A 7,747-nucleotide genomic window follows, 5' to 3' on the forward strand; every position below is an offset into this window, starting at 1 on the left:
AGCAGATCTGAGCTCTTTAAGCCGTTTAGCTTGCCCTCCTTCCTTCTTCCTTGCAAAATCACACTAGAAATAAAGAAAATGGCTTCCTCTCTCTCTCTCTCTCTATATATATATATATATATATATATATATATATATATATATGCTCTCTGGTTCATTTAGGGTTTCTTAAGAGTGTGTGGCTGCAAATGATACTACAAATAAAATGACATTTAGTGGCACAAAAAAATGTCACTAAAAACCGAAAAAGTGCCACTAAAAGACCATTCGGCAATCAGCGACACAAAAAAAAGTGCCACTAAAAGCGTTGCCACTAAAGACCTTTAGTGGCACTTTTTGGTTGTACCGCTGCAACCTAATTGGATTTTAGTGGCACTTTTCAATTATGCCATTAAATTACTTGTAGGTTTTAGTGACACTATTTTTATGCCACTATTTAACTGTAAAAATAATTATTATTTTCATGCTTTTAGTGGCATTTTCTAGCACAAAAAATTTATATTAATAAATTAGATCCTATTTCTTATTTTAAATTGAATATAATATAATAATATGAATTAAGATAATAAACAAAAACAAACTATCATTACACCAACTCAAACTTGTCTAAAAACAATATTTTCAGTACATTTAAATCACAACCATCTTCAAAAAAAATATGTCTAAATGTTGTCCAGGTACTTAAAACATAATACTATTGAACTAAATACTTGTTGTAAAAGAAACATGAAACTTGATTGCCCTCAAACTTTGTATAATTGCTTCTCTCATTTAGATGAGGCTCTTGGATTATGGTTTCTTTCAGACGAGGATCTTCGATTTCCTAAAAAAGAGTTATTAGAAACCATAGAAAAATTATCAGGAACCAAAACAAATTCATAACAATAATAATGTCACTAATATAAAAAAAGCATCACACTTAGTTGTCGATTTTTATGAAATACACTACTATAAATGAGAATAAATACAAGCATATTCCATATAGAATGTCCAAAACGTCAAAAGAACCGATTTTTATGAAGTACACTACTATAAATGAGCATAATTATAAGCATATTCCATAAAGTATGTTCAAAATGTCAAGAGAGCCATTTTTTATGAAGTACAACACTATAAATGAGCATAAATACAAGCATATGTAGAAAGTATGTTCAAAATGTCAAAAGAACCGATTTTTATAAAGTACAATACTATAAATGAGCATAAATACAAGCATATTCTAGAATGTATGTTCAAAATGTCAAAGGAAAAGATTTTAGGGAAATTTTCATATATATCCTTGCAAACACTAAAAATTACATTTATATTCTTTGAAAGTTTATAATTACTTATATATCCTTCTTAACCTATTAAACTCTCATTTATATCCAATCTTATAGTTTAATAATATATAAATCAATTTAATATCAAAAAATGTATTTCTAAATAAAATATATATAAAGTTACCAAAATACCCTTTCTAAAATAAAGATCTCGTACGTAATGTTTGTATGGCATGGAGCTTGTGCTTCGATCTAAGGATCTCGTACGTAATGTTTGTAAGGCATGGAGATTCTATGGGATTGCCTACATCAACAATCTTGGCAAAATCTGATATGAAGTTGTTAGTTACGGCTTATATATATAAACTTTATAATATATTTGACAATAAAGTAGGATGCTAAAACTAAACGAATATATGCATGTGATACTTACTATAATGAGAGCTCATAAATATTTCTCAAAAATACCCATATAGCCCTTGATGCTAAATACTAGGACAATCTTAGGACTATCTAACACATAACTTCACCAACCAACCGAAACAAATTAATTTATTTAATGTAGTAGAACAATGAGTAAGATATTCATTTGATTTAAGTTAATAAAAAATAGAAAATTATCTGCTATCATCATTTTATTTTTTTATTTGTTTCAATTTCTGCTTTTAGATTATTCGTATTCTTAAATTAGAAGGAATACACAAAACAGTGCTAAGCTGATGTATGGGTGATCACATCTTCATCAGTTGTAATTTAGAACATTGTGATCTGCGAAAAGAGAAAAGAAATGACCTGATTTAAGAATTAAGATACTATATACAGAAAGTTAACAATGGAATTATGCCCGAATCTTGAATGGTGGCTGCAAAATCCACTCTGAAGGTAAAAGGGTCTGCCAACTACAACACCAAGTTCAAAATCATCATCAACATCATTCAATTACCATTCCAGAATCATAAACATAATACATAAATCCAACAAGAAATGACAGAAGGATTGATTAACTGTTGTTGGATTGAAAGGTTGGTAATTGGCGTAAATTATTGAAATGTTTTGAAGATTAGGTGTTTAGGAATTGTATAATTTTTTTGGAAAATGAGTGGCACCTGTAAGAAATTTTTAACTAGATGGGAAATCAAGGAGGTCCTGAAAAATAAAGTCCAGGAGAACCTGCTTCTATAGTAAGAATGGTCTAGGAAATCAATCGCGTACAAACACTTATCGCAGAGGTGTCTCGTAATGCTTTTGAACCCTGGACATTTGTCATTAGGTTGCCTGAATCCATTTCTCTTGATACTTGATGCCAATTTTTGTACATTCAAATGGCCAAGCACAGTTCCAAACCTAAACAAAGTTGCCAATTGCGATTCATGATTCTGAACTAGTAAACAATTTGAGTAAATTTAAATGAGTGAGGACAAGATTAGGGAGAAAAAGGAGAAACCAGTACCAGCGATCAAGGGCAAAAGGTAAGGAAAGAACGCGAGGAAGGAAATCGAAAGATGGGAGGGAGTGATGGAACTCAGTGTTGGTGGGGGAGAACGATGGTTCTCAGTGATTGGGGATGGCTGACGATTTTAACCCCAAAAGCTGATTAACAATTCCTAGCATAAAAGATTTTAATTTAGCTGCCATAATTGATACTATGTATAACTTTTTGAATCTGTTTATCATTCACGTAAAAGAGTTATTAAAGCGTGATTAGGGAAAGTGGTGTTAGAAAATCATGGGACCATTCTATAAATGAACATATATATTGTTATCATTTAAATCTAAATATTATGGAAAGTGTATAAGATGGTTGATGGACCAAGATTCACTTACCATTTGTGGCTTGAGTTCCCGGTTTGACTCAAGATCCTCAAGATCCCTTCCATCTCTCACATTAGGGTTTATCTCCATCTATAAATATATGTGATGAGGAGCAAATCAAAGTGAACGAAATTACTTCACAAATTCGTTTTTTTTTTATTGCAAAGGGTTCTTAGAGCTGTCTTGAGATCAACTGGAAAACCAAGCTTGTTTTTCAGATCCAAAAGCTTCAATGGAAGCACGTACACATTCTTCTTCTCCTATCTTCTTTTATCCAGATTCAAGTTTGAAGGTCTGGCCTTGCAAGCTTCCGCACATATAGATTAAGTTTTTTTTATATACTAACAATTGGTATTAGAGCCTTCTTGAATATGATATTAGAATATATATATTTTTTTGTTTGTTATAAACTATAACATACCTGAAGCCGAATGAACAACCCTTGTTAACATGTATCTTCGTGTTTTATGAAAGTGAGATGGGTTTTCTTTTCTTTTAATTAAGTTCTTTGAAAACAGTCAAAAGTAATATCTTTTCGCTGACACAAATATTTTCTTTTCTGCTGAATATACATATATTGGACTTAAAGTTCACCGTCCTGTCTCAATCATAAAAGTCTACCCATGATTTGTTTATTTTATTTTTCTGCCAATGTGTATACGAATTACTTAATGACCAAAGCTGACTTACCTATACTTGCTTTTGGAATTTTATTTGTTTATTTGTTTTTGAAAGTATGCACTCTCGATTATAATATTTAATTTGAGGATAATACTTTAAATTGATGAAGGAAAGTGTATTTGTTTATTTTGTTTATTTTGGTTTTGCTTTTCGTATTGCTACAGAAGCATTATTTGACAATTAAATTATATTTAAATTCAGCCCATTGAATTTTTCTGATGTACTTATTAGTTTCTGTTAAATTATGTCATTTATTTATTTTTGTAGGGTTAGTTTATTAATGTTTACATTGTTATTTCATATATTGTTTCTTCACTTGTTATTCATGTGTATGCAGTTTAATTTTAGAATGGTATAATTTGAATTCTAATATGCATTGTTAATAATATATGAAATTATTTTGGTTTATCAATAAATTTAGTTATGACATTACGGTTTATGTGTTTATTATTGCGGATACCAATCGACTCAAAGGTAGGTTGATATTTTGCCGAATAAACACGGATATGATAATGAATATGCGACAATTATTTTTGGTTACATGTCGTTAACAAGTCAATCCAAAGAGCGGCTTATTAAACGGGATGAATTATTGTCAAATATTATTATTAAATTTTATGGTTTATGTGTTTGTCAATGCAGATATTAATCGACCCAAAGGTAGGTTAATATTTGGTCGGATAAACATACATATATATAGTGGTAAATATATGATAATTTTTGGTTTCATGTGATTAATTAGTCAATCCAAAGAGGGGCTTATTGATTAACATGTTTTATTGTCAATATTTTTACTACTTAAGCAAGATATCTCTTAAAAGTTAATATTGTTGTTCAAAGACTTGATATTAATGTTGTGTTGATACCTTGTGATGTCATAATTTGAATTTTATTGATTATAGTTATGGTTTAATGAGCATAAAATAAAAAAAAACTAATTAATATTTTGTTCTGAAATACAGCAAATGCTAATTGTGGTATAATATCTTCCAGCTTGAATCACATTCCAGTTCTCAATGGAACTAACTTCAAGGAATGGAAAGAGAACATTATGTTAGTTCTCGGCTACATGGATCTTGACCTTGCACTTCGGATTGAGCAACCCATCCTTACTGCCACAAGTTCAGTGGAAAATAAAAGGGATGCTGAAAAATGGGATCGCTCAAATCGCATGAGTCTAATGATCATTAAGTGCGGCGTTCCAAAAGCCTTTAGAGGTGCAAACGAGTAGTCTATTAATGCTAAAGATTTTCTTGCTGAAATTAAACAACGTTTTGCAAAAAATGATAAGGCTGAAACAAGTACTTTTTTGCAAAAGATGATTTCAGTGAAGTATAAAGGCAAAGGAAACATAAGGGAGCACATCATGGAGATGTCTCATCTTGCTTCAAAACATAAGGCATTGAAACTAGAAATTTCTGATGATTTTCTAGTTCATTTGATATTGCTTTCTCTTCCTGCACAATTTAATCAGTTTAAGGTCAGTTACAACTGCCAAAGGGATAAATGGACTCTTAATGAGCTCATTTCCTTTTGTGTGCAAGAAGAAGAAAGGATGAAGCAGGAAACAACTGAAAGTGCTCATTTTGCTAGTACCTCTAAAGGTAAGGGCAAAAGAAAGAGAAAAGAAGCTGCTACTAAGGGACCAGTGCAAAAGAAACAACATTTAGGCAATGATCAAAAGAAAAAGGAATCAGGACCTCCTAAATGCTTCTTTTGTCAAGAACCTAGTCACTTGAAGCCGGATTGTCCAAAATACCACGCTTGGTGAGTTAAGAAAGGTATAATCCGTGCTTTGGTCTGTTCTGAGGTTAATTTAGTTTCTGTACCTAGAAATACTTGGTGGATAGATTCTGGTGCTACTACTCACATAAGTGTTTCTATGCAGGGTTGCCTGAACTACCGAAAACCAAATGATGTTGAAAGATATATATATATATATATATATGTGTGTGTGTGTGTGTGTGTGTGGGTGATGGCAAGCAGGTTGAAGTCAAAGCAATTGGCACATTTCGTTTATTACTAGATACTGGCTTTTATTTGGATTTTCAAGACACTTGCATTGTACCGTCTTTTAGACGCAATTTGGTTTCTGTTTCTAAATTGGATAAATCTGGTTATTATTGTTCTTTTGGAAATTGTGAATTTAGTTTGTCTTTAAATTCAAATGTTATCGGTACTGGTTCTCTAACGTATTGTGATAAGTTATATATGTTTGATATTGTTACTTCATATAATGAAACCTTGCACATGGATTCACGTGGTACTAAGCGAAAACTAAATAATGAAAATTCAGCAACATTATGGCACAAACGCTTAGGCCATATCTCAAAAATGAGAATTGATAGGCTTGTGTCAGATGGAGTGTTAAGTAACCTCAACTTCACAGATTTAAAATTTTGTGTTGAATGCATCAAGGGAAAACAGACAAAAACCAAAAGATTAGATGCCACTAGGTCTTCAGATGTCTTAGAATTGATACATACAGATATTTGTGGACCATTCCCTTCGGCTTCATGGAATGGTCAACAATATTTTATATCATTCATAGACGATTACTCACGTTATGGGTATCTATATCTTATTCATGAAAAATCTCAGTCACTGGAAGTGTTTAAATCTTTTAAACTTGAAGTTGAGAACCAACTTAATAAAAAGATTAAATGTGTAAGATCTGACCGTGGTGGTGAGTACTATGGCAGATATGACGGATCAGGTGAACAACGTCCAGGACCTTTTGCTAAATTCCTAGAGGAATGTGGAATCGTCCCACAATACACAATGCCAGGTTCGCCTAGCATGAATGGTGTATCTGAAAGACGCAACAAAACTCTTAAGGATATGGTAAGGAGTATGATAAGTCATTCTACTTTACCAAAGCCACTCTGGGGTGAAGCACTTAAGACTGCAGCTTACATTCTTAATAGAGTACCAACTAAAGCAGCTGTTAAAACACCTTATGAGCTTTGGACAGGGAAAAAGCCTTATTTAACTCATTTTCGTATCTGGGGATGTCCAGTTGAGGCAAGGCCTTATAGGCCAAATGAAAAGAAATTGGACTCCAAAACCGTTAGCAGCTACTTCATTGGCTATTCTGAACGATCCAGGGGTTTTTATGATCCTGCAACAAAATCAATTTTTGAAACAGGAACTGCAACGTTTTTTGAGGATGTTGAGTTTGGGGGGAGAAATAAGGTTAGAGACATTGTCTTTGAGGAGGAATCAATCTCGATTCCTACTGTTACTTTTGACAATACACAAATTAATGTGCCTGTCGGAGAAGAAGTAATTCAGGAACCTCAACAAGACAATGTTATTCACTCTCCTGTTCATAATGAACAACCTCAACAACCTCAACTTAGGAGATCCACTAGAGAAAGGAGAAGTGCAATCCCTTCGGATTTCCATGTATATCTCCAAGAAAATGAAGAACCAGATGGAATGATTGAAAATGATCCAATCAACTTCTCTCAGGCCATGCAAAGTTCAAATTCTCAAAAGTGGATTGATGCCATGAACGAGGAGTATAAGTCCATGCAGGACAATAAAGTTTGGGATCTTGTTCCATTACTTGAAGGTACGAAGCCTATTGGTTGCAAATGGATTTTTAAGACCAAAAGGGATTCAAAAGGTAATGTGGAAAGACATAAGGCACGTCTTGTAGCTAAGGGCTATACTCAAAAGGAAGGAATTGATTTTAAAGAGACATTTTCTCCAATTTCAACAAAAGACTCTTTTAGGTTGATCATGGCACTAGTTGCACATTATAATCTTGAGTTACATCAGATGGATGTTAAGACAACATTTCTCAATGGTGACATTGATGAAACTATATATATGGTGCAACCAGAAAACTTCGTATCGAAAGAATCAAAGGAAATGGTTTGCAAACTAAATAAATCTATCTATGGACTCAAGCAAGCCTCCCGCCAGTGGTACCACAAGTTTCATCAGATCATTGTCTCATTTGGTTTTGAGGCAAATATAGTAGA

General features: G+C 32.6%; 1 long non-coding RNA gene across 1 annotated transcript; it reads right to left on the reverse strand.

The window, feature by feature from the left end:
* Positions 1 to 596: 596 nt before the first annotated feature.
* Positions 597 to 2,862, reverse strand: LOC145074223 (uncharacterized). The gene is made up of 3 exons (XR_013691755.1): positions 2,713 to 2,862; positions 2,055 to 2,606; positions 597 to 823 (listed from the first exon to the last, which is right to left on the reverse strand). It is a non-coding gene; the product is annotated as an uncharacterized LOC145074223 (long non-coding RNA).
* Between the last annotated feature and the right edge of the window lie 4,885 nt (positions 2,863 to 7,747).

The sequence above is a fragment of the Lactuca serriola genome, chromosome 9 (assembly GCF_051521515.1).
Source record: "Lactuca serriola cultivar US96UC23 chromosome 9, Lser_US96UC23_V15, whole genome shotgun sequence".
Classification (NCBI taxonomy): Eukaryota; Viridiplantae; Streptophyta; class Magnoliopsida; order Asterales; family Asteraceae; genus Lactuca; species Lactuca serriola.